At 38.1% G+C, this 27,674-nt stretch overlaps 1 protein-coding gene across 5 annotated transcripts in view; it reads right to left on the bottom strand.

Annotated features, from left to right (window-relative positions):
* The window catches only part of htr2cl1 (5-hydroxytryptamine (serotonin) receptor 2C, G protein-coupled-like 1), a 121,357-nt gene that overhangs the window by 29,981 nt on the left and 63,702 nt on the right, over nt 1-27,674 (bottom strand). The window contains exon 4 of one of the 5 annotated variants that reach the window (XM_060874808.1): nt 13,771-13,861. The exons of 3 other annotated variants lie outside the window; for them this stretch is intronic. The gene's annotated coding sequence lies outside the window, so the exon portion shown is untranslated. Of the gene's footprint in view, nt 1-11,315; nt 11,389-13,770; nt 13,862-27,674 lie in introns of those variants that run through there. One more of the 5 variants, XM_060874811.1, reaches the window with a different exon arrangement.

Below are 27,674 nucleotides of genomic sequence, written 5' to 3'. Positions count from 1 at the left end.
AGCTTCCTGTACAGGATTTAATTTTTTTCCTACAGGGTCACAACTGGAAACTAGATTTGTAAAGTTCGTCATGACAAACTTTGCTGTTGGCTTTGACGAGGCAAGTATTCGCAAAGGCCAGTGCTTTTTGGAGGCAAGTGGACATAAGGGACAGTGTTTGGAGGCAAGTGGACAGAAAGATAGGGTGCCAAAACATTTGGAGGCAAGTGGAGACGAGCATGTGACGTCATCAGAATACCTGTTAGGAAGTTCCCCTCATTGTTCTGAGTGTTTTGATATGTCACATGTCCATGTTGTAAAAAGTTTTTTGATTTTGCATATTTTGGGGGCGGGGCTGCGGCACAACCGGAAGGTCAGTCGATAGACCGATTTAAAACTTTGTTCAGAGTTTCACCCTAAAGGAGCTGGCTGAGTTTGGTGTAGATCGTTTGAAAGCTTGCCGAGTTATAAACCTCCAAAGTTTATAATGGGGGTCTATGGGAAAAAAGGCCATTTTGAGATCCGGTTCCCGGAAGTACCGGTACTCGGATCGCTTAGAAAAGCATGTGGCTCGAAAGCCCTGGGCCGCATTAAATTTTATACATTTTTGTCTAAGCTGAAATTGGAAAACAGAATAGCTATTAAGATGGTAAAGGCTACTATAGCAATAGTGTTGCAGACTGTATCAGAATGCAGGATGGGTTTTTTCCACCGGGTACCTTAGCGCACACATACGAAATATTTTTGCACAAGTATTCTATTTGAATTAATCTCAGCACCCAAAGAGACAAAAGTGAGCCTGAGAGAAAGAGGTGTGAAATGAGGTTCACACAAGTAGTGGTGCTGTTGAAATGAGAACTCTCCACCTCTCCACACAGCAGGCTCACATTAGCATTTCATGACCAAAGCACATTCAGAGATCAGCTAGATCTACCTGTAAGTGCTCACAAATGAGCCCGCTTGAAATAGAAGCGCTTTAACTTTCCGCACAATGCCCTGTAAAGGAATAATAACAAAAGTCTGACTGAAAAAGACGAGCATAATGATTCCTGCTCTGAGACTGAAAGGTACAATTTGCAAAAAGGAAATTGGTCCTACAGCAGTGTATAAAACGGAAAAACTGCATGAGTGCTCGATATTAACTAACTCCCAGTGAGGATGGAGCGGTCTTTTAAATCGCTTTACTTCCCTTTATTTGCTTCATTGAACCTATTGTTGAACACGTTTGCTGCGTTAAGCAGAAATCTGCAGTCAATGTATATCATAAACCAGCAGTTTTCTGCTCATGTATACTGTCTGTGTGTGTATGGTGAATTCTGCTACAGTCACAGGTCAACTCATCATACTGGCTCAGATTAAGTTTTAGCTACAAAATTCATTTCCAGTATTCGTGCTCCAGACAGAGACGCACAGCTAACCAAGGGCAAGGCATTATGGGATTTGTAGGTTGATGCGGTGAGCACTAATCTGGAGTTGTGCGATGTGATAATGGCTTATAGGAATCTTTTTTTTTTTTTTTCCCCCGAAATGCCATATAGAGCTAATACAAATCAACAAAGATAATCAAAACCATGAATAAATGAAACTATTTAAAATTGATAAGAATAGAAATGAGTGAAACCGAAAGAAAGGTGGGTCTCACTCCGGATACATGCTGTAGACACGGATTAAGACTTATTCATAAGTTTACTATATTTATACTTATTCATCGTGCTTCTTGTCTTGAACCAATCTAGCCATTTTCCCCTGACCTCTCTCCACAAGCTGAACCGTCTCTCACTTGATGTTTTTAGGTTTTAGGCATATTATTTTGAAAGCCAAGCTTATCTGATTAAGCAGTTAAAATCCCGAGTGGCTCCTAATCGCATTGGAATGAAAACCTGCGCCCACGCTGGCACTTTGTGGATAAGCTTGTACACCTCTGCTCTAGAGACACTGTGTATGAAAATCCCAGGAGATCAGAAATACTGAAATACTCACACAAGCCTGTCTGACACTAACAACCCTACCACGGTTGAATTCGCTCAGATCACAGGTTTTCTCCATTCTGACGATGACCTGAAGTTCTTAATCTGTATCTTAGCTAATTATATAAGAACATGGATGAGTATGCGTCCATGTGTTCCTAATAAAGTGCTCAGGCTACCAGTGTGTATTAAAGCCTCACAGTATATTGAAATCGTAGCCACGGTTTAAAGAATAAGTACATTATACCTCCTGACCTTTATATAATATAATGTAATATCTGTGACCACATCCTATTAAATATGGCCCCTGTGTCACTTTTATCATTTTTTTAAGATAAATATAATAATTCTATTTTAATACAAACCCACATCCAGGCTAAAATGAATATAGAGAATCAGAGTATGAGGGAAAATCTCAATCCCAGTTTAATGACTGCTGTCTTGGAAGAGATTGCTAATCAGAATTTCTAATTACTTAACAGATGTCAAACCATGTGTCTGTGCCGCATGTATCTGCAGTGTGACTGTGAGATTCTGTCGTATATACCATATGTACATGCTTGTTCCTTTTTCCTCTCTTGCTCTGTGTGTGTGTGTGTGTGTGTGTGTGTGTGTATCTGTACGTGTTTGTGTGTCTTTTGTGCTGTTTTTGATTCTGGAGAGCACCGTAATTGTAGATTTAGCCTCGGGTTTAGTCGTGAGACCACTCAGGTGGGGGGATTACAGGGCTTCAGTCATTTTAAGGGCTTCAGTGCAACATAAGGGCATTGCTCGCTGCTCCATATCACCTTTAGCCCTCTGTCTGTCCCTGTCTCACAATCTCTCACAACTTCGGTCATCTGTCAGCTTTACAGCTTTTCTCTCTCGTTCTAGTGCCCTGTTGCTGTCCGGTTCTCTCTCTATTCCTCTTTCTCTCCCTGTATACCTCTGCCTGTCTATTACCCGGTGTAATGTGCATTCTTTATAGGCATTTGGCCTTTTTATGTTCCTACAACACTGCTTCTGTATCAGCTGCAAAGATTTCATCTGTTTCACAGTCTCCTCTTGTGTTTGTGCCAGTCTTCATGGACACACTTTCTCTCTCTGTCTCTCTCTCTCTCTCTCTCTCTCTCTCTCTCCTGGAAGAGAGGTTTTAAGGTGATCCTCATCCCCCAGTGGACACCGCTGTCACTCATTTCCACTGATCTTATTTTTCTTATTCTCTTGCCTTTAAACTCTGACATACACAGCAGCCCATGTTGCTTCACTCATCCCCAAAATGCACTCATACTGTGTTTTAACGTGACCTCGGTCTGTCTCCATGTCACTACCAGCAGGTCTGGTGTAAGAGATTATAAAAGTATCACTGCACTTTAAACCATTTAAACTAATCAGCAGTGTTTTTTTACATGAAAGCTTTCATAACGTAGGTTATTTAACGTTTTATTTACCACAAACAAACCATGAAACAGCCATAATACACTGTAAAAACGATTATCCATCCTTTTTATATTAATTTATATTTATACCATTTATATTAATAATCAACAACTACATTAACCAAGTATGAATGAATAAAAATAAGCTCATAGACTTTCCTTGTGCTTATTAGCTGGCAAAATTCAGAAGTGAAGATAAAGCGAGATTAAATTAACATATAGATTAACATAACTTTTGTTAACCTTAATTTAAGTGTTTAAATTTAAGTGTTTAAATTTAAACAACTAATTTATGTGGAATAATGTATTGTTCAATGTACTGTATTTAAAAAGAAAGAAAGTAGGAAAAATGCTCTACACTTCTACCATCATACAAATGCAAAGATAAGACAAAAATAATAATAATATTCACAAGAGCTGTGGATGAGGAAAGCAAAAATAGAGTTATATAGTTTATTGCAAAAACAGCAATCGGCCCGAGATCAATTCATCGAGACGTCCCAGAAATCCCCCCAAACCCCTTAATTTATACAATATTACCTATACCTATATAAGCTAGACCTATTTTCCACCTTCTTCTCCAGGCTCATCTATCAATCCTATCACTCTGAGATACAGTAAAGATGACACCCCAATTCTGATTCTGGTTATTATCCCATGGCCAACCTCACTGAGTACCATCACTCCTGTCCCATCACTTCACCCTGACCATTCTCCACACATTCCACCTGCCCAGCCACCATTTTCTTTATTTAAACTGTATTTTTCACCAAATTCTGTGTTTATTACCAATTTTTCATTCCCACACCACTTCCATCCCAAAAGTTAGATTCTAGTCAATAAGTTGACACTGTGACAGCTAGACCTGAGAGAGAGTCCTGACTAGTTTATTAGCTGTCAGCCATCACGGTACCACCAAGTGTTTGTATTCTATAATAATCAGACATGATAGATTTAAGCAGACTCACAACCTGAGCACAAAAACAATAGAGTCCTTTGAACAGAAGCACTAAGAACGTGTTTAATCGTGAAAGTGAATTTATTGATGTGCTTGACTCATAAACATTCGACCAGAGAGTGTGACTATAAATCATTTCTCTTCTCTAACCGAACACTGTAAATTCAAATGCAATTGTCTGCAGATTACTGAGCTTTTGAGCAACTTATGAGTTGTATAGTTGTATATGTTTTAACATAAGTTTCTTCCTGCCAACGCCATCAAAAAAACCGACCACGGCAACAACAGCCCAAAGTACTGTATCACAGTATGGTACTTCTGCTGATTTAGTGCTAGAAGTTCGTGACAAGTTCAAAGGACTTTAAGTTTTAATTTCTTACCCACTTATGTCACCTGTTTGAAAGCATTTGATGGTTGCCTGTTATTTCTATGCCACTGATTTAGGACTGAACAGGACTTTTTTGATTTCCACTGGTTTTGTGTTTTCCACTTGTGTTTTGTACAACACTCAGAACATTCAGAATCCACACTGATCTTCTGGTTTTTGTCCTGTAGTGTTTTTTTTGTCTGTCTGCACTGTCTTTTGTCTTGCACTGTTTGCAATAGGTTGCACACATTGCACTTTACGTGGCTAGAACAACTTACTTTCAGTCCTTAGCTTTGTCTTTCTTATGTAGCTCAGTGTTGTTTTATGCAGCGCCATGGTTCTTGAGGAACGTTGTTTCATTTCACTGTGTACTGCGTCGGCTATATATGGTTGAAATGACAATAAAAGCTTCTTGACTTGACTTGACTTGGTTTGCACCGTGTCTCAGATATAATAATAGCATAAAGTTTCAGATGTGCAAATAAAATGACTCCAAAATACAAGAATTGTGGGAAAAAAGTTTCAAGCAGGTACTCAAATCCTTCTCTCATTCTCTTTCTCTCTCCATTTGGCTCATTGCCTAAAGATTGAGTGGCGCTGTGGTCTGTGCGGCTCTCTTTACGCTAATCGTGCTCTCAGCCCATCTCCTCGTCGCTGATTGAATGACTCTTGAACTCCTCTGAATTACAATCAGCAGTGTTACTAGCTGTAGCGCTGTACATACTGTAGGTCTGTATGTGTGATTATCTGCACTCGGCTTTGTCCCTCCGTTTCCCCCTGTGGTTCGAGTGGCCCTTAGGTATAGCCATTACTGATTGTTAAGACTTTAAAAACAAATAACATACAAATGGAGTGGAAAAGAGATGCTGACCAAACTACTGACCTGAAGCTCTTAGAAGTAAAGTGCTGCATTTTGAATTCTTCATCTAAAGCGATGACACGCTGGAGTGTCAATAAAAAGTGAATTGAATAACAATGTATAAATCCTAACCATACCATAGACTTACCTGTTCATCCTAACACAATGTAACTGGCTGAGGTGTCTGAGTGGGAGGGGCCAGTGAGTGACATGAGCCAATCTTGTGTGTCTAGGAGCTAGTATTTGTAGAAGAGCAGTATTTTACTCCAAGTGTGTTCAGCTGCCTTAAGCATAAAACAGCAGATAATACAGATGTGATAACTGCCTCAAAGAGTCTTGGAGGAAGCGCAGGAGTGAGCACGAACACCTAGTTGGTAGCCGTTGTAGGTGTGATAGGTGTGAAAGACGTACGATGCTCTGGCATAACCTGCTGAAATCAATCAATTGATCATTGCATGTTCAGGTCTGGACTGTTCACAATGAGAATGTAAAAATATGTGATGGCTGATGATGGACGTGACTCGAGCGTTACTGACATGTACGCTATGATGTCAGGCTTGGAAAACACATCAGTCACCTCAGGCATCAGTACATTGTCTTGCACTCAGTAATTTACTCAGTCGTGGGTGGAAGAACTCACAATTTGTAGAAACCGTGACATAGGTAGAAGAAAATCAGAATAAAAATAGCAATATTTCTTTTACCCAAGACTGCTTCCTGACAGAAACCACCGCCATCTCCTATGTGTGTGAGGATAGCAGATGTTTTGGTGCGAGAGAATGACCAAAGTGAGGTGACAGCTAGCTTTTGGGGACAGCTAACTGGATCAATGGCAACAACATGAACATGACAAACCTCACGCTATCCAGTTTTCCTGAAAGAAATTCAGAAAGTGATCCCGAGCCTGAAGAGAGGTGAGTGATTCGGCCGTGCTTGCTTGATCTTCTGTGAGTCAACGCAGGTGTGCATGTGACAAGCGCTATTGGAATGTTGAAGTGGATGTTGAGTGCCCACTGTGTCCGCTGAAGGAGAAATGATTTGTACCCAAGTGACAAACATTCCCCCGTCATTGCAGCACTCATGGGCAGGTAACATCGGATGAGCTGGTCTGTGGGTGACTGCTTTAAAACTGATTGCAGGAGATGAACTACTGTTCTGTCACACCGGGAAAGAGAACTGAGCCGATTTGCTTTGCATCAATCAGAGGGGCATCGGAGATAAAAAAAATAAAATAAAAAAAACGGACAGGATGGAGAGGAGAAATATTTATCTATCATGATGGAGGTCATTTCAAAGGACAAATAATCTTTCCAGAGCAGCTGAAATTCATTTAATATTAATTTAACAAAACACACACACACACACACAAACACACACACACACACACACACACAAACGAATTGCTACTATCTGTACCTATTTAGTCCTCCAAATGTTCATATATATATATATATATATATATATATATATATATATATATATATATATATATATATATATATATGTAATATTGAACAGAATTGTATATATTTCAATATTTAATATGTTATACTGAACAAACCTTAACTATATATTGGATTTAGTACATTATCAAAGTACATTGAGAAGGTCATCAAACTCTAACTCAGTTCCGAATCTTTTCAAGTAAACGTATTACCATTAGCAAGAACTATTCATATCAGCTATTACTTCTAATTTTATGCTTGAGCCGCAGAGATGTACACGGCACCGACTGAACTGATAAAAATGTTGGTCAGACATAACGACAGATTTTACACTTCTGTCATCAAACACCCACATTAGACTCCCACATGACCAGATCTGGGCAGAAAAAGCCATCGCCGCACACTTTTACACTCGCAAATCCCAAACAATGATCTCAAAACCTGGGATCTCTGAGAATTTCTAATGAACAAATGGGACTTTAGATGAAAATAAATGTGATGAGAATGCGAATGTGGCAAGACATTAATACTGCATTTTTACTGGAGACACTCTGTGCTATTTGTGTGTAATGTCTACACTCATTAAAATACAGACTCTGTTCAGGTGGCGTAGTGTTTAGCATGTTCGCCTCACAGGAATTGTCTCAGGATATTTCTGTTTAACGTTTCAGCACAAAAAGTTTTAATCAAGTAAAAATGTCAAGTTAAATGTCAGGCTGTAACTAACATTATTAAACTTTTTTATACTTACATTTACTTTTACAGAATTTGGCAGCATTCTTCAAAAATGACATCGTATTAAATGTTTAACAGAATAAGCAATATAAGTTGTATATTTATAAGAATTACTACTACTTATTACTTTCTAATAAGATTAAATGTACTTTTTCTCAGATTACGTTCCTCTGATGGCTGTTAATTTCAGTTCATTTGTAATATATGATTTGTAGAGTAAAAACTTTGAGTAACATGGTTTATAATAACTTGTAATGTACATGTAATAACTGCTTGATTAACACATTCCACATATATCAACAACTATCAAATGCTTACTTAAAAATACATTTTATTTTTGTATTTAATTAATTCATTAGCTTTAATTAGTTAATTAGGGGCACGGTGGCTTAGTGGTTAGCACGTTCGCCTCACACCTCCAGGGTTGGGGGTTCGATTCCCGCCTCCACCTTGTGTGTGTGGAGTTTGCATGTTCTCCCCGTGCCTCGGGGGTTTCCTCCGGGTACTCCGGTTTCCTCCCCGGTCCAAAGACATGCAGGGTAAGTTGATTGGCATCTCTGTAAAATTGTCCCTAGTGTGTGATTGCGTGAGTGAATGAGAGTGTGTGTGTGTGCCCTGTGATGGGTTGGCACTCAGTCCAGGGTGTATCCTGCCTTGATGCCCGATGACGCCTGAGATAGGCACAGGCTCCCCGTGACCCGAGGTAGTTCGGATAAGCGGTAGAAAATGAATGAATGAATAATTAGTTAATTAAGTAAGTAAATACCTAAGTAATTAATTACATAATTAATTAATTAATTAATTAATTAAATAATTTTGTTTTTTGTTATGGTTTTGTTTCATGTTATGGTTTTTATGTCTTTTAATTTGTAACCTGTCATGTTCTGATTGGTTGTTGTTAGTCATGTGTCCCTGTTCTCATTTGTCATTGGTTCCCAGTATGTATTTAACCCTGAGTGTTTCCTATGTGTTTTGTCGGTTGTTGTCCTTTATGGCTGTTAAGTGTGTTTGTGGTTCTTGTCCTGTTTAGTCATTGCCTTGGATTACTTTGTGTTTTTGTTTTATAAATCTTCTACCTGCACTTGGTTCCTCTGCCTCATCATTTAACGCTCCTTACACCAGTCCATTGGCACAATTGTCTTATCAGACATTTTCAATCAGTATAAACAAATTCATTATTTGTAGAAAGAGCAGAAAGGGGTTTGAAATCACTATTTACTTTGAAGATAAAAATAATCGAAAACAAAACAAAAAAAAAATTCTCATGAAGTCCTTAAAGCCCTGAGAGTCACTAAACACCAACGTGGAGTATGACTTGACCAAAAAAATAATAATAATAATTCAGAGCTTAACCTGGACACAAACAAAACAGGCACAAATTCCTTTTTTTTTTACCTCTGGGGAAAAAGAGTTTAAGTTCTAAGCATGATTCAAGTGGAATGCTTAAAAAAAATCATTAAAACTGAAAACAAGCTTATAGTCTCATCAAGCTGCTGCTTCAGAGTGGACTGAAGAATCAATAAGGAGAGAGAGTGACTTTGTGCTTCTTGTACGGAAGATTTGCACTTGCCCTAATGTTTAATACAAGTAACCTTGAAGCCCTGAAAGCCCACAGAACAGTAATTATTGGCATCCTTTAAAAAAACAGGCTGACAGAAATCTTTTACTGAAGTGAATTATTCAAAGCAAGCATCTTGTAAAAAAAAAAAAGTGAAACGTTTGCCACGGTTATTGGCAAGTCTACAGTACTCGTGTGCCAAGTAAGCAGCACAGAGCAGCGATTTCTCTTACAATGCAGGATGAGGCAAAAGAATTCACAAACTGCTCTGAGAGCATTTCTCTGTACAAACAAACAAAGAAAAAAATCTCCTGTTCCTTCGTGTATAGTGTCTTCTCTTCAGTACATCCCAAACTATTTTTGTGTTGGTTTGGAAATATGCTGGATGATCCACAGCTCCGGCTTCTAGCATCCTGGCAGAGGCTCGTACATGATGTAATTTATGATGCCATGTATTGTAACAAGTTTCCCAGAGTGTTTGGAAGTAAAACAGCTCCATAACATCACAGACCCACCACCGTGCTTCCCAGTGGGGAGTTTGTTCCTTTCTACATTCTGGTTGCCAGAAAGTTCTAGTGAAGTCCAAGTGTTTATTTGATGATAGCAGTGACTTTGTTCTTTTAAGCCGTCTGCATCTTTTGCCATAGACAGTGTAATTTAAATCTGGAGAATTAATTTTACTTTTGGAGAAAAAAAAAATCTTCTTCCATGCGGCCTATTCAAAGCTTTTAAACTTTTTACCCTGGAATAATCACTGGTGTTTGTAGCATCTGGGGTTTGGATTAGTCTGCAATGGGAAGATGGTGTTTGGGAGGAGCTGGAAGAGAAACATTTAACGTCGTACACTCCTGCCTCGTTATGCCGTGTGTATGTGAGCTCTCACTCACCAGATGCACAATAATACTTTGAAGAATTTGTCACTCTGCTGAACCAGGTGATGCGATCCATAACAGTGCTTCACCTGTTAATGACTTTTTCTAATCTATATTAATGTCTGGCAGCAGCGTATCATATGCAACAGGAGAAGGAAGTCCTGTCAGCCTCACAGAAAACCTTTAGAAGTATGCGATTAGTCTGGTGGAGGTATTATATCTGGGCTTCCACCTGGGTAATAGATAGATTACTGTGACTGTGGTCTGCCTGTGACCCATAATAAGGGACAATTCTTGGTTCTTTTGGGACACTATAGTAGGTTTGTGTTTAATTATTCAGGTCTCAGCACCCGCTGACAGACATCACTACAGAAGGAGCTCCGGCTTTGCTCCGGTGGTTGGAGCAGTGCCGATGGGGCTGTGTGAGTGTTAAAGTAGCTCTCTTTCCCCTGCAGTGGCGCATGAAGGATGCCAATATGTGGATCGCTTGTTGGTATCTGGTGTTACAGCCTATTAAGTTCACAGTTGTGCACAGGCCTGGGGCGCAGATGGTAGTGGATGACTTTTTCACGTCTCTCAATACAGCTACAACCGTTGGTAAGGTTTTTTTTTTTTGGTTGTAGAGGTAGAGGGGTAATGAGCAATGTGGCACACCTGAGCCCTGTTGCCCAACATATATTTATGCAATCTATCTTTCTGTTTCTTTCTCTGTCCCTGAGCAGTGTTCTGTGTGTGTGTGTGTGTGTGTGTGTGTGTGTGTGTGTGTGTGTTTGTGGCCATGAGGACAAAAAAAGCAGTAAGAGACAGAAAGCTGGGAAAAAGTTTTAAAATAGCATAAGCCTAAATGATTAGCATTATTAACCTGTATCCGCGAGTGTGTTTTAACAAATTAACAACCTTTTGTTTTACTTCACTTGTGTATACATTGGAGCTTCTGGAAGACTTTGTGTGTCATTATATACTTGCATAACAAAAACCTCAAGTTTCCGAAGATACAGGAATTCTTATCCTTGTATTGTTTTAACCTGAATTATATATTTTACATTGCACTATTAAGCCTACGATTCATTTTAATCCAATAAATAACAAAGCCTTTTTTCATAGTTTGTTTTTGCTTATCTTATCCATGGATGCCAATCAATCATGAAAGCACTTACCGGTTGCTGTATCTCTCCCTTATGTATGATAGATCTCTTCTGGATATTCCCTTATGTGTGCGTACAAGCTTGCGTTCTCATATTGATGTACTGTATATATATATATATATGTGCACTTCAAGGTCACCTCAAACTCACACACACATACACACACACACACACAGTTTAGTTGTGAATAGTTTCACTGGCAGTAACAGGAAATTCTACAATGTACTGTATAATTTATAGCTGCTTCAGTGTAAATACTTGCATTACATTAAACATAGTATAATAAGTAGCTTCAGAGTATTAACAGTAGCTCTGCTTTGTGTTGGGATGCATCTCTGCCATTGATTATTTTCCTCAAACTCACCCACAAGTCTTTTACTCCTTATGTATAAGAGGTTCTCAGTTTCACTGATGTATAATTTTGCTTGGTGTGTAGTTATGACGTTTATATTCTTCTTTGAAATAATGCTTACTTTTACTTTATGTTAGTAGTCGGCACTGCGTCAGTGAAGATTGACTGGTAACACTCCGGCGACATTAAAAACTTTTAAAATGAAGATGCACACAGTGCTATGTTCTTAAGTTTTGAACAACAGTCTGTCTGCGTTCCGATGTAACAGGAAATGAGAGAATGAGAATTGAACCATGAAAGCTCAGACAAGATGGATGTTATACAGAAAGAAAACACAGTGAAGTGACAGAGAGAAAGAAACACACATCCTTCATCAGGACAGACCACCGTATGTTCTCTCTCTCTCTCTCTCTCTCTCTCTCTCTCTCTTAGCTTTATTGCTGGTTTAATTGAATGATGAAATGAGAGAGAGATTTCTCTTGAGATGGTGGTCATAACTTCACTAAATATAAATACTTCATATATAATGAAAAAGCTCAGCTATTTACGGCCCCCAATTCAGCAAAATTACCTTCAGAACTTTGCTGTATGTCCGTAACGTTTTGATTGGTTAATGTGGTTGTAAGTCGTCTCTCCTCCTAATCACGAGTGGCCTGTTTGCTCCATAAATCTCTTGCTCTGACGTCGGAGAGCTTCAGCTATGATTGAGTGACAGTTGCCGTATCAAACAGCTCTAGCTTTGATGGCGGCAGTGACATGTAATGAACGACGAATGAATGACTTTCTCCATCCGTCTGCAATAAGTTAAAGAAACAACATTGATCCTGTGTCACGTCGGTTAGGAGGCCTTCCGCGTGATCGATACCTAAAGTTGTTTTTGGTTGCAGGGAACAAAGCCATCACTCTAACAGTTGGAAGGACATGCACTGCATTTACCTGCTGATAAATGCGCATCTACAAGCTGTCCGATTTATTCAGCTGTCATTACCTGCAGGGTGTCAACACTTTTACATTTTTGTCTCTGGAGTTACCTAAGACTCACTTCAGACCATAGAGGTGTCATTGGGGCTGTTTGTCCAACCCCAGTGAAGGATTTCCCACCACTATCACCCACATCCAAAGGAATCCTGCTTGCTCCTGCATGTCCTCTAAAGTTTGACCAGGTCTTATATATAGTTATATACTGTATAGTATATATAACTAATTAGTAAGTTAAATGATTCAGGCCCTGACCACAATAAATCAGATGCTAAAAAACTAAATGACAGAAAGCAGAAAAAGTGTCATGCTGCGTATTCTCACTCATAAACAACTTTAATTTGGATCTCAGTTGTGAAACAAGTCATGAGTAACACTAACTATACCATTAACAATAAGGAATAATTAAATGTGTAAATTGTGGCATCTGTTTTTTTTTTTTTTAATTTTTCCCAGGGCTCCTTTTTTAATTTTTACCAATACACTGGTGCTTTGGTGGAATGGAAATCCATCCATTAGACATTTTTAATCAGTATAAACAAATGAATTATTTTATGTCTGCAACTCTGATATAACATGAGTCAGGACACATGCTGGCATTCGGTGTGAGATGTTTTCCCTCTGTTGGGAAAACTGTACACAGAATATCAGTGGGTGAAGATAACAGCTTCAGGAACAAACACTTGGAGCGTCTCAGAGAGCAGAAATGGGTTTGACATCATTATTTACTTTGACGATAGGAACCTATGTGTGAAAAAAACACACTTTTCAATAAAAGCATTGTCCCTGGAAGGATATGTAAAAACAAAAATAATTATAAAATACTACCAGTTCTTAAAGCCTTGAATGTCTACTTTCATACGAGCTGTTAACATTAGCACTATGGAGTGAAATGACGAATCAATTCAATGTTGAACTTGAACACAAGCAAACAGGCACAAATTCCATTTTTTTTGGACTAAAAATAAATTAAAATAAGACAAAACTAAACATATTTCATCTTCACCCTTAAAAATGAAAAAGGCTTTGAAATGTATTCAGTCAAAAATGCAGGGTTTGCTTTGACAGAAACAAAGTGTGGCTGATGCTGAGTGCTTGCAACACACTGACTAATGAATTTGCAAAGCCACAGCTTACCTCGGGTCAGCATTCAGCGCACTCAGGAATGCCAGAATCAGAAAGCTCGTCTCTTTCTTTCCTTTCTTTCCGTTCTCTCTTCTTTTCATGTCTGGAAACGAATTCAAAAAGCCAGGATCATTGAAATCTGTCTTTGTAGGTTGTCTACAGTGAGACTTCCCACGTGGATCCTCCTACATGGAAGCGTGACTGCTCTCCTCACACCTTCTGTGGTTTTATTACTCAGCTTGAAGTTCCCCAGCAGCCTACATGACCTTGCTTAGGTAGAACAATTCGATTAGCTTGAACTCCTGAACTGGAACAGAGATTTTCTTCCTACCTTATTGTTTCTCTCCGCTGATAATAAAGGCCTGGCGGGGAAACTTAGAATGCAAGATGAAAAGTGAGAGGAAAAGAACGGGTGGAAGAGAGATTTATGATAAAATCAAACTTGACTGCTGTTATTTGTTAGAATATTGCTGGTTTCAAACGCTCCCTCTCTCTATTCTAGATCTTCCGGGTTTCAGAGTGCGGTGGCGAGCCACATGCGCCTACGCTTAATTGTTTGAGCTCATTTAATACTGATACAACACAACAGCTAATTTAAACAATGGAAACAGATCAAATTGTTTAGAAGATTAAGGCGAGGCAGGGGATTTGGTGATAGGTTAAAAAAAGGATTGGTTCATTTTTTTTTTTTTTTTGTTTGGCTTTGTGTTTGTTGGACATTTTATACACTTTGCGAGCTGGATACGGCGGATGTCTTGTATGTATGTAGGCTTATATAAATTGTATAATAGATGTGGCAAATTGAAGCACAGTACACTGTTTTCTAGAGAAAAGGGACATTTCAGATAAATCAGCTGTGAAGCAACAAGCTTCTGAGGCTGTAGGAGGTAAAAACCATGTAGATATGTGGGCTTTATTTATGCATAATACAGTTCATGAACAGATGAAATGGTGGAATAATAGCAATGTGGTATAATATTACAGAGAGGCACAGATACATTATGCTAATGTCATTGAATAATTCCAGTCTTTTAAAGAAAATATGCAAAAAGATATAAGAGCCTTAAGCAACGGTGTTTAGAAAATCTGCATAATTTTATTTGTTTTGATGATGGAAAATTATAATTTATTTAACTATCATAGTCATGATGTTAGAGCATAAAACAGGGTTTGTTTGTTTTTAAATCATAGTTGACATTTTGTTAATGTTGCTTGATAGTTTTTTGGATGCTAGCTTGCGGCTGTACGTTTTATGCCGAGACTATCTGCGCGAAACCCGCTGACTTTGTCCTCGTTCATTTGCAGTTTCTTCAGTATATCGCACAAGACCAGATTTATCTTAGGCTACAATCTAAAAATCTCAAAGGCTTTAATTAGCTTTGTGCTCTTGTGTTTAAATGCAATTCCATCAATTTCCAGGAAAACACTTCCAAACATTATTATGTAGTATGATGTAGGATGTAGTCAGTGAAAAGAAATAATGGAAATCGGTCAGTGAAAAAAACGCAGGCAATTAACGATAATCACTTGTCTATGTTATATAATGCTTTACATTATCCTAAAATGTTTTATTCAAAGATAAAGACACTAAAACATTTTCCAGAGGCACTTTCACTCATCCGAATATGTACGAGGTTATGTACATCGACTAACACAAAAATGCTTGTCTATCTGCTATAAATATAATAAATATAAGGGACAGATATAACTGTATATCTGTAATATAGATATAAATATATTCCTCAAAAGCTGCTTTGTGACAATGTTCATTGTTAAACATGCTTTACAAATAAAACTGAAGTGAATATAACTGAATATATAGTATTGAACAGGGGGTCAGTTATTATAAGAAAGAGTTTAATGAACTGTCAATCATTCCAGATTCATATGACGATTGGATCTTCTGGATACTACTGGCGTATACAGTTATTTGAGTGAGATCTTCGAGGTGAAAATATGAAGCTCTTATGAACAATTCATGAAGACTGGAAGCTCTGCATGTTTATGGTAGGTTGTATTCAGTGTCAGTCCAGTGGCCTCATAATGGAAAAGTGGAACGCTCTAGACTTCACCTAGTGACAAGACACATTAGACTCTGGAAATCTCCCAACCTGAGCTTAGCACTATGACTTTTTGATAATCTGCTCTAGATTTCGGTCATCCCCTCAACCACTGGCCTCATTAAATGAGTTAATTGTTCATTAGCAGCCATTCAGTCCGGCCAGTCGGCTTCAGTAGCAGCGAGAGATAAAGAGCCTGGCAGCTTGTTTATTCCTGTGTGTTCAGAGAGCTAAGTGAGCAGGCCTGCTTTGGGAGGCAAACAGCTCGTACAGACACTGTCAGCTGTCAAACAAAATGCAGCTCTAAACAGCATCATGACAGAGGTGTACAGCAGGAGACAGGCACTACCGACGACTCTTTTCTCTCATTACGGCTATGCTGCGATACGACTGCCCGACAACAACCCCATCTCAGGCACAATATTAGCCAGTCATTGTAACACCATGCAAATTGAGAATTGGGTAATGAAAGACAAGCAATTACAGACAAACAGAACAGTTAGCTTGACTTTTTGCCCCTGGCTTCTTACCCTCAGGGGGATTTGCTTTGTCTGCCTCGGTTTTTAATGCATCACTTTCTGAAATAATCCATTAAGGAAGAAGCACAGATATGATAATCACCGGCAAAACGAGCTTCCCTTTTGATTAGTGGCTATCGATTGCCTGTTAACAAAGCACAAGGTCCTGGAGAGAATGCAAATCACACGCAGATGAACAGGGATGTCATATAATGCTCTTGGTGCTATTTCTTATTGGTATTTTTATACATAGAACATAGGGAGAAACATCCTGTCTGTATCTGGTGCTGAGAAGCTAGTTCATGCTTTCATGACCTCTAGACTGGACTATTGTAATGCGTTACTAGGTGGTTGTCCTGCATCTTTAATAAATAGGCTACAGTTAGTCCAAAATGCAGCTCCCAGAGTTCTCACTAGGACAAGAAAGTATGACCATATAACCCCAATTTTATCATCTCTACACTGGCTACCTGTTAAGTTTAGAATTGATTACAAACTGCTGCTATTTACATACAAGGCTCTTAATGGTTTAGCTCCCATGTATCTAACTACTGTAGTCTTCTAACACGTTACAGTCCTTCGCGCTCTCTGAGATCACAAAACTCAGGACTTCTGGTAGTTCCCAGAATATCTAAGTCCACTAAAGGTGGTAGAGCATTTTCTTATTTAGCTCCCAAGCTCTGGAATAGTCTTCCTGATAGTGTTCGGGGCTCAGACACACTTTTCCAGTTTAAATGTAGATTAAAAACTCATCTCTTTAGTCAGGCGCACACATAATACATCCCATTATATTGTGCACTATTACACTAGACTTGCACATTTTTATGAACAGCAGATATGTTAATCCCTCTCCACTGCTCTTCTTTTTTTCTACCCATGCCGAGACACCCAGACATTGTACCAGCTCCGATCGTCTTCCATGCGATGAAGTTTCTGGACCTCCGCTGAGATGAGGCTGACTCTGGGAGAATCCTGAGACATGTACAGATCTACCAGCTCCAGTTGGACTCTGTGATACTAAGAGTAAATCTGAACTCCATGTGATCCTTACACCAATACAACACTTGTCTGACTATATTTGTATTCACACCGTCTAGTGGGATGTGGTAGCTCAGTGGTTAACAGCCCAACACGGGATACTAATCGGAAGGTCATGGGTTCAAACCCCAGGTCCACCAAGCCCCCACTGCTGGGCCCCTGAGCAAGGCCCTTAACCCTCAGTTGCTCAGTTGTAAGTCACTCTGGATAAGGGTGTCTGCTAAATGCCATAAATGTAAATCTAGTGTCACCCATATGAGGATGGGTTCCCCTTTGAGTCTGGTTCCTCTCAAGATTTCTTCCTTTACCAATTTAAGGGAGTTTTTCCTTGCTACTGCTGCCTGAGTCATCTCAGACTTGCTCATTGGGTATAAATACATATACATACATACATAGATACAGTACATACACACTGTGAACTATATATATATATCTTGAATTTTTATTATATTAATTCTTTATGTTTATCTTTATGTGTTCCTTATGTTTACCTTCTGCTCTATGTTTATGTTCTGTAAAGCTGCTTTGAGACAATGTCCATTGTAAAAAGCGCTATAGAAATAAACTTGAATTGAAAACTTGAAATTGTTCTGGGTTTCAGACAGCGTGGGTTGCAGACAGATCTGGTTATTTTCAGATTAGTTTTGTTTGGATTACTTGGGATAACACACAGGCCTTGGTTACCTTGCACATTTTTTTCTTACTTGAATGAACATTAATATTTAACCAACACTGATGCTGGAAGAGTTCTGCTTATTTCATTTATCTTTTTTCTCTTTGCTCCCGACCTTTTTCCTCACACACACTGTCATTTCCAGCAGTGGCTGATAAACTATAGTATGCTAAAAACACACACGCACACACACACAAATACACACACACAAATCACTTTATCGGATCACCAACATCGCCCTTTATTTCAAGAGCTCAAAAGCTGCTGTTATGATATTTTACTGCTATACAGTACCTCCAAAATTTTGTAATGACATCAATTGCTTTGTGACTGCACTGTTCCTCTTTGTTTAATTATCACCCTAAAACTTTTCTCCCAATACTTTTCATTTCTTTCTTCCTACCAGTCTTTTTTATTGTACAGCAACCTTGAAAAGTGAGTGAAAAGCAGTATATAAAGGGGAAGTAGTATTATTAAACACACACACACACACACACACACACACACACACACACACACAAACAATATATATGTAATTTCTTTGTCCTTTGTGGATAAATAATGCTATGCCTGCAAAAGCCCTAACCCCAAGCTTAGCCTCAGCAACCTAAACCTTTTAAATAAAAACTGCAGAAAAAAAAGTCATTTTCCTCAAACATGACCACAAGGTTAAATAGTCAAATATTTCTGGGATACTGTACAAGGAAAAAAAATATGCCACAGACACCTTGCAGGGAATCGTTCAGCCTCATAAGCATTTCTTTTTTGTATTATCTAATAAGGAACATTGGGTACTATGCAATCCTTCACCAACACATGGTTCTCAATAACAAAAGCCCAGTCATCTATTTTCTACACCACTGGTGCAAAACTACAAAATATTTTGCTTCCCACATTCTACTGAATGCTTCACATGAACTCCAAGATAAATGATATGATAAAATTCCCCCCCTTTGAAAGCAAGGAATTAAGAGATATGTCTTAATGTAATAAAAATGGATTATATCTATTAGGTAGAATAAATGAATAAACACAGTAACTGAAGCCATTTGCTAGTAACGGCTCTCTAATAAAAAAAAAAAACAGAGGTGGAAGAGAATATTGAATGAAGTAGTGATTTTAAAAAAAAAAAACAAACAAAAAAAAAAAGCAAGGATGATGAAAGGCTCAGTTCCAAATGACAATCAGGCGACAGTCAGGATGACATCACTGACCTCCAGAACTTGGACGTGTGAGGACGAAATCACTTTCTAAACAGAGATATGAGGATCCACTATAGTATAACTGATCTATAGAGTATAGCGGAATAAAGAACTGTATGTTAAAGAATAGTATAGTAGAGTATAGCGGAATAAAGAACAATATGAAGGAGAAGAGTAGTGTAATAGAGTAGAGTATAGCAGAATAAATTATTATAAAGATTAGCAGATAATTGTATAGTGTAATAGAGTATAAAAGAGTATAGCAGAGTAGTGTATACTAGTAGAATACAGTATACCATAGTATAGTATAGTATAGTATAGTATAGTATAGTATAGTATAGTATAGTATAGTATAGTATAGTATAGTATAGTATAGTATAGTATAGTATAGACTGTTGGTCTGATTGTTTTTTTTTGGGAGTGATCTATGAATGTGTGGTGTGTAATTTGTAGACACTTCAATTGCACATGGAAAAAAAAATCAATAAATAATTCATTGCATGTCTACATTTTTTTTCTTTTGATATGCACCCGTGACAGTAGCACCCAGACTGTGACCGCTGTGCCCAACTGATTAATGCCATGTGTAAAAATGATTTGTTATTCTTCAAGAATCAATATTTCAAAGATAGCATGATAGGTAATTTGTATATCACACAATGTATGTATAGGTTGGAAAAATATGTCCGGACATTTAAGAGCAAAGACAATCATTCCTAGAATGTGTAAATACTATTTGCAGTGTTGAAATGACTGTTATTCAGTTACTAGTCTTCAAGCGTATTACTTAGTAACTTGTGTCAGGGTCAGAGCAATGCAATTAATTTCCGTTGAGGCCAATATGTCACAGACAGTGTGACGTGGACAATCCCAGACAATGAAGCATATGGTTGAGGACTGCTTGTTAATGAGGCTGCACAGTGGCTGAGGAATCCTGTGTAAAATATATATATATATATAGATCATTCACCATGCATTGTTTTCACAGAGCAGGTTAACACTTTCAGCTTGTCTCAGTGGAGGAAGAACCTGTTATAGTGCACTGAAGTGATTTTTTTTATAACAATCATCAGTGTAGCCTGGCTACTAGTGATTATGTCCGGAAGTGAAAAGCAATGAGTGTGAAACTGTGCAGTGAGCTCTCGGAGAGGAACTTCAGGTGAACAAGATGCAATTACACCTTGGTTTGTTCCACAAATTGCAATAAAACTTGGTGCTCCAGTACAATATATATCAAACTAACCAGAAAATAACAATTTAGCATTGTTAGCCTTGGGCATTGTGCTTTTGATTAGATTTTAATTCAATCAATCAACCAGCCAATCAACAAGCATTTTCATGCTTAGTCCTCATTCTTCTGCTTTATATTGACAAATCTCAAAGCAGGTTTGTCTATTATTCTGTCCCTCAGGGCTTCTAGGTAGTTCCTAGAATATCAGAGTCTACTAAAGGTGGTAGGGCATTTTTGTATTCAGCTCCTAAACTTTAGAATAGCCTTCCTGATAGTGTTCGGGGCTCAGACACACTTTCCCAGTTTAAATGTAGATTAAAGACATATCTCTTTGGTCAGCGTACACATTACACTTCTTACAACTGTGTGCTCCAGTAGATACATTATTATCTAGTTCTGTTTGATATTAGGGGGGGCACGGTGGCTTAGTGGTTAGCACGTTCGCCTCACACCTCCAGGGTTGGGGGTTCGATTCCTGCCTCCACCTTGTGTGTGGAGTTTGCATGTTCTCCCCGTGCCTCGGGGGTTTACTCCGGGTACTCCGGTTTCCTACCCCAGTCCAAAGACATGCATGGTAGGTTGATTGGCATCTCTGGAAAATTGTCCGTAGTGTGTGATTGTGTGAGTGAATGAGAGTGTGTGTGTGTGCCCTGTGATGGGTTGGCACTCCGTCCAGGGTGTATCCTGCCTTGATGCCCAATGACGCCTGAGATAGGCACAGGCTCCCCGTGACCTGAGGTAGTTCAGATAAGCGGTAGAAAATGAATGAATTAATGAATGAATGAATGAATGAATGAATGAATGTTTGATATTATAAACAGCAGCTACAGTACACTAACTCTAAAGCTTTGGAAGATGCTTGTGTTCAGACATATGCATGTCAGGCATGGATGCAAAACTCAGGGTTGGTCAGGGAAACCCACTGAGTGCCACTGTCATATAAGTCATATAATGAAATGGACATAAAGAATAATATACTGGTTTAACAATGTGTGGATGTTCAAGCACCTCAGGATCTTTAAATGCAAATTCCTCCTTTTACACTTTTCCGTAACCCAGATGCTGTAACTTGGAAAACATATTTCAGTTCAGAAAAGTAAACGGTTTTCAGAACTAAACAACAGCAAATCTTTTGATGAATCAAACTATGTAAACTTGTATTCTATTAGATATAATAAAAAACTGATCTTGACTGATCTTGAGTAAAACATTACCAGATAGGGCTATGGCACAGTGATAACTACAGTACGCTTTAACATCAAAAGCTTGATTACAGCTTGATGCACTACTGAATCAAAAAAAAAAAATGCCTGGTCTGTAGTTTGGGGATCAATATTTCATTTTTCTAAAGATGCTATCTGAGACAAACATAGTATTAGATTTGGCAGTGGATTCTGGCTGTTCTCCCCTATTAAGATTGAGCTTTATTAGCTGTGTGAGTTGTTTTGGGAGTATTGTTTAGTTTAAAAAAAATGTCTTATCAATCGATAAAAATGTAAGAAAATGTCAGTAAATGATAGAATTCAAAAAGAAGTTAATAAACAATGTGAGGGCAGAAATACAATATTCAAGAAGTCATTCACACACCAGACCCTTTTATATATTTAATAATGGTGATGAATAGTTGTGAAATCTCCAATAATAAAGAGGAGTAGCGGTGAACAGTGATTGGGTATTAGGAATAATGATGATCTGTGATTGGTTATTAGGAAAAATAATGATCAGTGACTGGTATTTAGAAATAACTGTGATCAGTGACTGAGTATTAGGAATGAAGGTGATCAGTGATTGGTCATTGGGAATAACAGTGATCAGTGATTTGTCCTTTTTGAATGAAGGTGATCAGTGATTTGTCCTTTTTGAATGAAGGTGATCAGTGATTTGTCCTTTTTGAAAGAAGGTGATCAGTGATTTGTCATTAGGAATGAAGGTGATCAGTGATTGGTCATTGGGAATAACAGTGATCAGTGATTTGTCCTTTTTGAAAGAATTTGATCCGTGATTTGTCATTGGGAATGAAGGTATTCCATGATTAGTAATTGGGAATAAAGGTGATCAGTGATTTGTCATTTTTGAATGAAGGTGATCAGTGATTAGTCATTGGACATAAAGGTGATCAGTGATCCCTGGCTGACACTAGTTTTGCTGGTGGTTGAACCTGAATGAGAAAAACAAATGTTAGAGTTTTGTAAACTGGTTCCTCATAAGGTTTCTTTCCTTGTCACAGTCACGTTTGGCTGGTTCATTAGAGACACATTTAAAATGTCTATAATGTATTTATGTAATTCTGTAAAGCCACTTTGTGACAAGGGATTTTTACGGTGTACCCTGTGTATGCAGGTAGAGCACTGCTGTACTAACTGTGTGAAAAGTTTCAAAAAGCACACTTGTATTTGTGCAAAAAGTAATTTGATTCTCCCATCAAGGGTTTTCTATTAGGCTGTGGCTCAGTGGTGTGCTTTAAATCTCTGTTTTTATAAATAAATCAGAATGGAATTAGCAGAATATGAAAGACTTTTATCTGCAGCTGTGCACACCACTCTAAATTACAGTTTCAATGACTGCTTATCCAGTGACCTATCAAAAGCTGCTATTTATTGCTTATACACTGAATCCTCTTAGCAGTGTATTTATCTCTTATCTCAGTTTTCTTTTCGGTGAGAGGACCCTGTCATCTCACACTACAAAAAATAAATGGCAAACAATATCCGCATAAAATATCCACCTCGATGCATTTTATGATTCAGAGCGATACTGGGTATCAATGAATTGTGATATAGACTAATGAGAATCGATGAACATTTGGCAAAGTAATTTAAACAAATAGGTATAAGATCATTTTGCCAGCTCAAGCCTCATTAGACTGCAAATCCTGAGAGAGAGACCTGACATTGAGGGGCAAGTGTGACAAGAATATGTGAATTTATTGTCACTTCTTCGACTGTAGTACTACACAAATTGACTCACTGCATCACTGACTTCATTAAAAAAAAATAAACACACACACACACACACACACACACACACACACACGCAAGCTTTACAATGCTAATCAATGAACTTGTGAAAAAAGCTTTCTCTATTTCACGAATGTTAATTTGGTGCAACCTAATAGGTTTAATTAAACAGAAATAAATCTGTGTAATTGGAAACCTGTCTGATTACACCGAGGGGAGTATTCATTTATTTTTGTGTGGAGAGATTTCAGTGGGAATGAGAGGGAGAATTAGTGTGGGTGTGTACTTTGTGTTTGTGTGTATGTGAGAGGCCAGAAGTGTTGCTGAGATCCCTACCGTAGCTGTTTGATAAGAGATTAAGCATGTTCATCAGGCAGCGGTGCTGTATGTATCTCAGAGAAGATCTAGTTTAGGGAGTTTTGATGAGAGAGCTAAAGAGCTAAAGAGAGAGAGAGAGAGAGAGAGAGAGAGAGAGAGAGAGAGAGAGAGAGAGCTTTTGAGCGAACAGACACCTCTGTGAGAAATCAACTAAAACTACATACATGATGAAATTCAGTGCAACATAACAGCCATTCAAACACAACAATAAGCGCCAGCAGGATGACAGAGAAAGACGAAGACGGACAAAGATGACAGGTGGACAAACGCACAAATAAAAAATTCACATGACTGAATCTGTGGGAAAATCTGTTGCACATCTCCTGCCACATCTACCACTTCTTCTGCCTTTACTGCAATTTCTCTTGAGATTGAAGTGGACATAGATTAACGTTGATAGAACAATGATCCTACTATTGAGTGAAGATTGTTCCTAAATGTTGCAATGTAAAAAAAAGGAAACAGTAGAAGAAGGGGAGAGAGGGGGGAGGGGGAGGGGGTAGCAGATGACGGCCTACTTCACGTAACTAATTAACTGGAGAGACAGAATGACCTTTCCTTCAGACTACACTGATCAGCACACACACACACACACACACACACACACACACACACACACACACATACACACACACACACATACACACACACACACACACACACATACACACACACACACACACACACCTACCTTTCACCGACCTTCCATTCCATAATTATTAATGCAGATCCTTAATGCTGTGTCTACAATTAAATCTAACCCTGACCTTAGTCTCTGTAAACTAAAGAAAATCGTTTGGCTCATTTAGCTTTTTTTGTTTTCCTTTTTTAATGAGGGTGCTGCTTCTTAACAAAACAAAACAAACAAACCAAAAATAAAATGTCCCACCAAGTTCAAAATGATCAGATGTTTCTAGGCTGGTTGCAACTGAGAAACAATAAGTCACAATCATGGTCACTAATGAGAGATATAAATTGGTATTATATGTGGAATATTTTGTCAAACGTGGTGGAATGAGCTGACACAGGGTGTGAAAGGAGGTACATAATGAAGTTTCCAAAACAGGTTACAAAAATAAATAAATAAACAAATACGGTAAGTAATTTTTTTTTTTTTTTTTTTTAAGGAGGTGGGGGTCAGGATTTAAATATTGGCCAGGAATTTGAACTACTTGCATGTCAGCGATTACGATTAAGACAATAATTAGAAAATGAAATAAAGAAAACTAACTAACTAACTAACTAACTAACTAACTAACTAACTAACTAAATAAATAAATACAAATCTAAATTTGTGTGTGGGTGTATGTGGGCATGTGTGTGTGTCTGTGTGTATGTATGTGTGTGTTTATATGTGTGTGCGTGTGTGTGTGTGTGCTTATGTGTGTGTTTACAGTATGTGTGTGTGTGTGTGCTTATGTGTGTGTATGTGTGTGTGTGTGTGTGTGTGTGTGTGTGTGTGTGTGTGAACATTGGGATATTGGCCAGGAATTTGAAATACTGGCTTGTCAGAGAGTATGATTAAATAAATAAATAAATAAATAAATAAATAAATGAAATGAAATGTTGGACACACCCCAGATTTACCAGTTTTTATTAATAGACAGCGAGGCATATTGTGATCACAAAGTGTAACATTATAATTGCGATACTTTACTATTTTTGCCCATGTCCTGCAGCTCTGCTGTACTTGAACTGCTTTTGCTTGAAGAAACTTTTGCTTGCTGTTGGTGATTTGAACAGAAGCACTTCACTCTGACATTGTGTCTGGTCTTATGTGTGATTCTCACTAACATCACGAATGTCACCTGACCAGTTGTGGCTTAAGGCATAAGGCTGTAGAGATGGTTGTACCAATGGTGCCAAGGCTGCCACTGTTGAGCCCTTGAGTCCTTTCTGTTACAGACACACTGTATCATGTCTGACCCCAACTTTCAAACAAGCTGAGATATGCAAAGGAAACCAACACATGACACATAAATAAAGGCTTCCTCTTCTTCTTCTGTTTGTTTGTTCAGTCACAAGATTCAGAACTTTAAAATGAGCCCACAATTATATTCTTAAGTCATTTCCAGTGTTAACATTAATGTTTCATCAGAAAGTAGTTGTTGAGGACAGAGAGAACAAACACAATATGCTGAGTAAATATATTCCCAGATAAGGCTGGTTTGTATCTAGACCAGAAAACAACAACAACAACAACAAGAACAACAACAACAAGGTGAATATTTTATGTAAATGAAGTGTTTGAGGAAAAGAGATCGTTTCTGCGTGTCTGGACCATAATATTAACTTCTAGCGTGCACTTTTAAATCATTTAGACAACATTTTATAACAGGTTTACATTTTTAGACACATCTTTTTTTTCTTTTGCTGCTGTACTTTTTTTGCAGTAAACATTTGTTGTGCTAAAAAACAGGAAAGACGGCAACAGGTTTATTTATTTAACAGGATTAGTTGAGGGCTGTCGTTCAAATGAGCAAAATACCAGGTGTTTTTTTGCATTTGCTTCAATGCGTGTGATGTTCAGGGAGTTTTGTTTAATAGCTAACAGTGAAAAACAGCAGAAACAGAGGCCAATTACATTGAATTCATTCAGCACCTGCTATGTGATTTACCAAACCAGAAAGTCTGTTCATTTGTTCAAAAAGAATTGAATCTAGATCCAGTTCATCCAGATTAAAGCAAACATAATTCTGTTCATTGTGTAAATAATGACAAGGTTTATGTCTCAACATTATGTCTCAGAGTCTCAAAAATATCTTAATATCACTACAGCGAAGTTTTGTTAGATAACTGTACCTCCGACGACAGCAAACTTTAATCGCGAGCATAACGTGTCAGAAAAGGATAAAAACGCGGTGATAGCTAATAACACGATTTATAAAATAAATCATAACAGAAAAATACGGGTAATATACTGAGAAAACAAAAGAAACTGCAACTAAAAGAAACAAGACAGAGACACAATGACGAGGATTCAACAATATTTTGTTTGTCCTCTTAATTTTATATTAGATGCAAAATTGTGTTTGCCTTAGGATTCGTTTTGATTAGCTCTTCCCAAGAAAAAAAACATAATGTACATATTGTTTTCTAGCTCTGCTTTGCGTCTGATACAATTTGCTCTGTTATTTTTTTGTGTGTGTATCGTCTGCAATGCATCTGTTTTTTGTTTGTCTAGTCTTTTCCCTTGACACGTAATTTAGCACTCGGTACTTAGATCTCAGTAAATCAAAGGCTGTATGAAAGCAGATCAATAATTAATAAATAAATCCAATTCTATGCTGTTTAAAGGTGTTTGTGTATCTGGACTAAGAATTGAGTTGTGCTGCAGGCTGCAGGGTAAGATGTGTGAAGAGTTTTGAAAAAAAAAAAAGTAAACTTTTTACATTTAAATAAGTAATAATAATAAAAAAAATGTAATGTCCCTCCTGTCTCCAAAAAGTTGTACAGAACTGCAGCAACTGCCAAACTGACAAAAGCCAGAAGCATGGACACACACACACACACACACACACACCATGCCGGAGTGAAGCATACATCCTGATTATCTGCTGAAAATCACTGAGCTGCAGTTCTTGGCTGAGGAAATCAAGAGAAGACTCCTGCTAGCATGTTCCTCTACACACAGAGTGACTGGCCCTATTTTCAGCCCTGACTGAACACACACAGGTCTGTTTTAATACTGTTGGATCCTAAAAATGTTGCGGTCGTGCTGCACATCTGCGGCTGTCTGCTCATTATCAGCCAATTCTCAAATGTAAAACCACCAGACATTCAGTTACATTTCAGCTCAGATCAGGAGCCAACACGCTGACGTCTGGTACTGAAGCCTTGTTATTTTTTATGTCTATGT

This window comes from Tachysurus vachellii, chromosome 7, assembly GCF_030014155.1.
Source record: "Tachysurus vachellii isolate PV-2020 chromosome 7, HZAU_Pvac_v1, whole genome shotgun sequence".
In the NCBI taxonomy this organism is placed as follows: domain Eukaryota; kingdom Metazoa; phylum Chordata; class Actinopteri; order Siluriformes; family Bagridae; genus Tachysurus; species Tachysurus vachellii.
The sequence above is the reverse complement of the archived record's forward strand: the minus strand, read 5'-3'. Positions and strand labels throughout refer to the sequence as shown.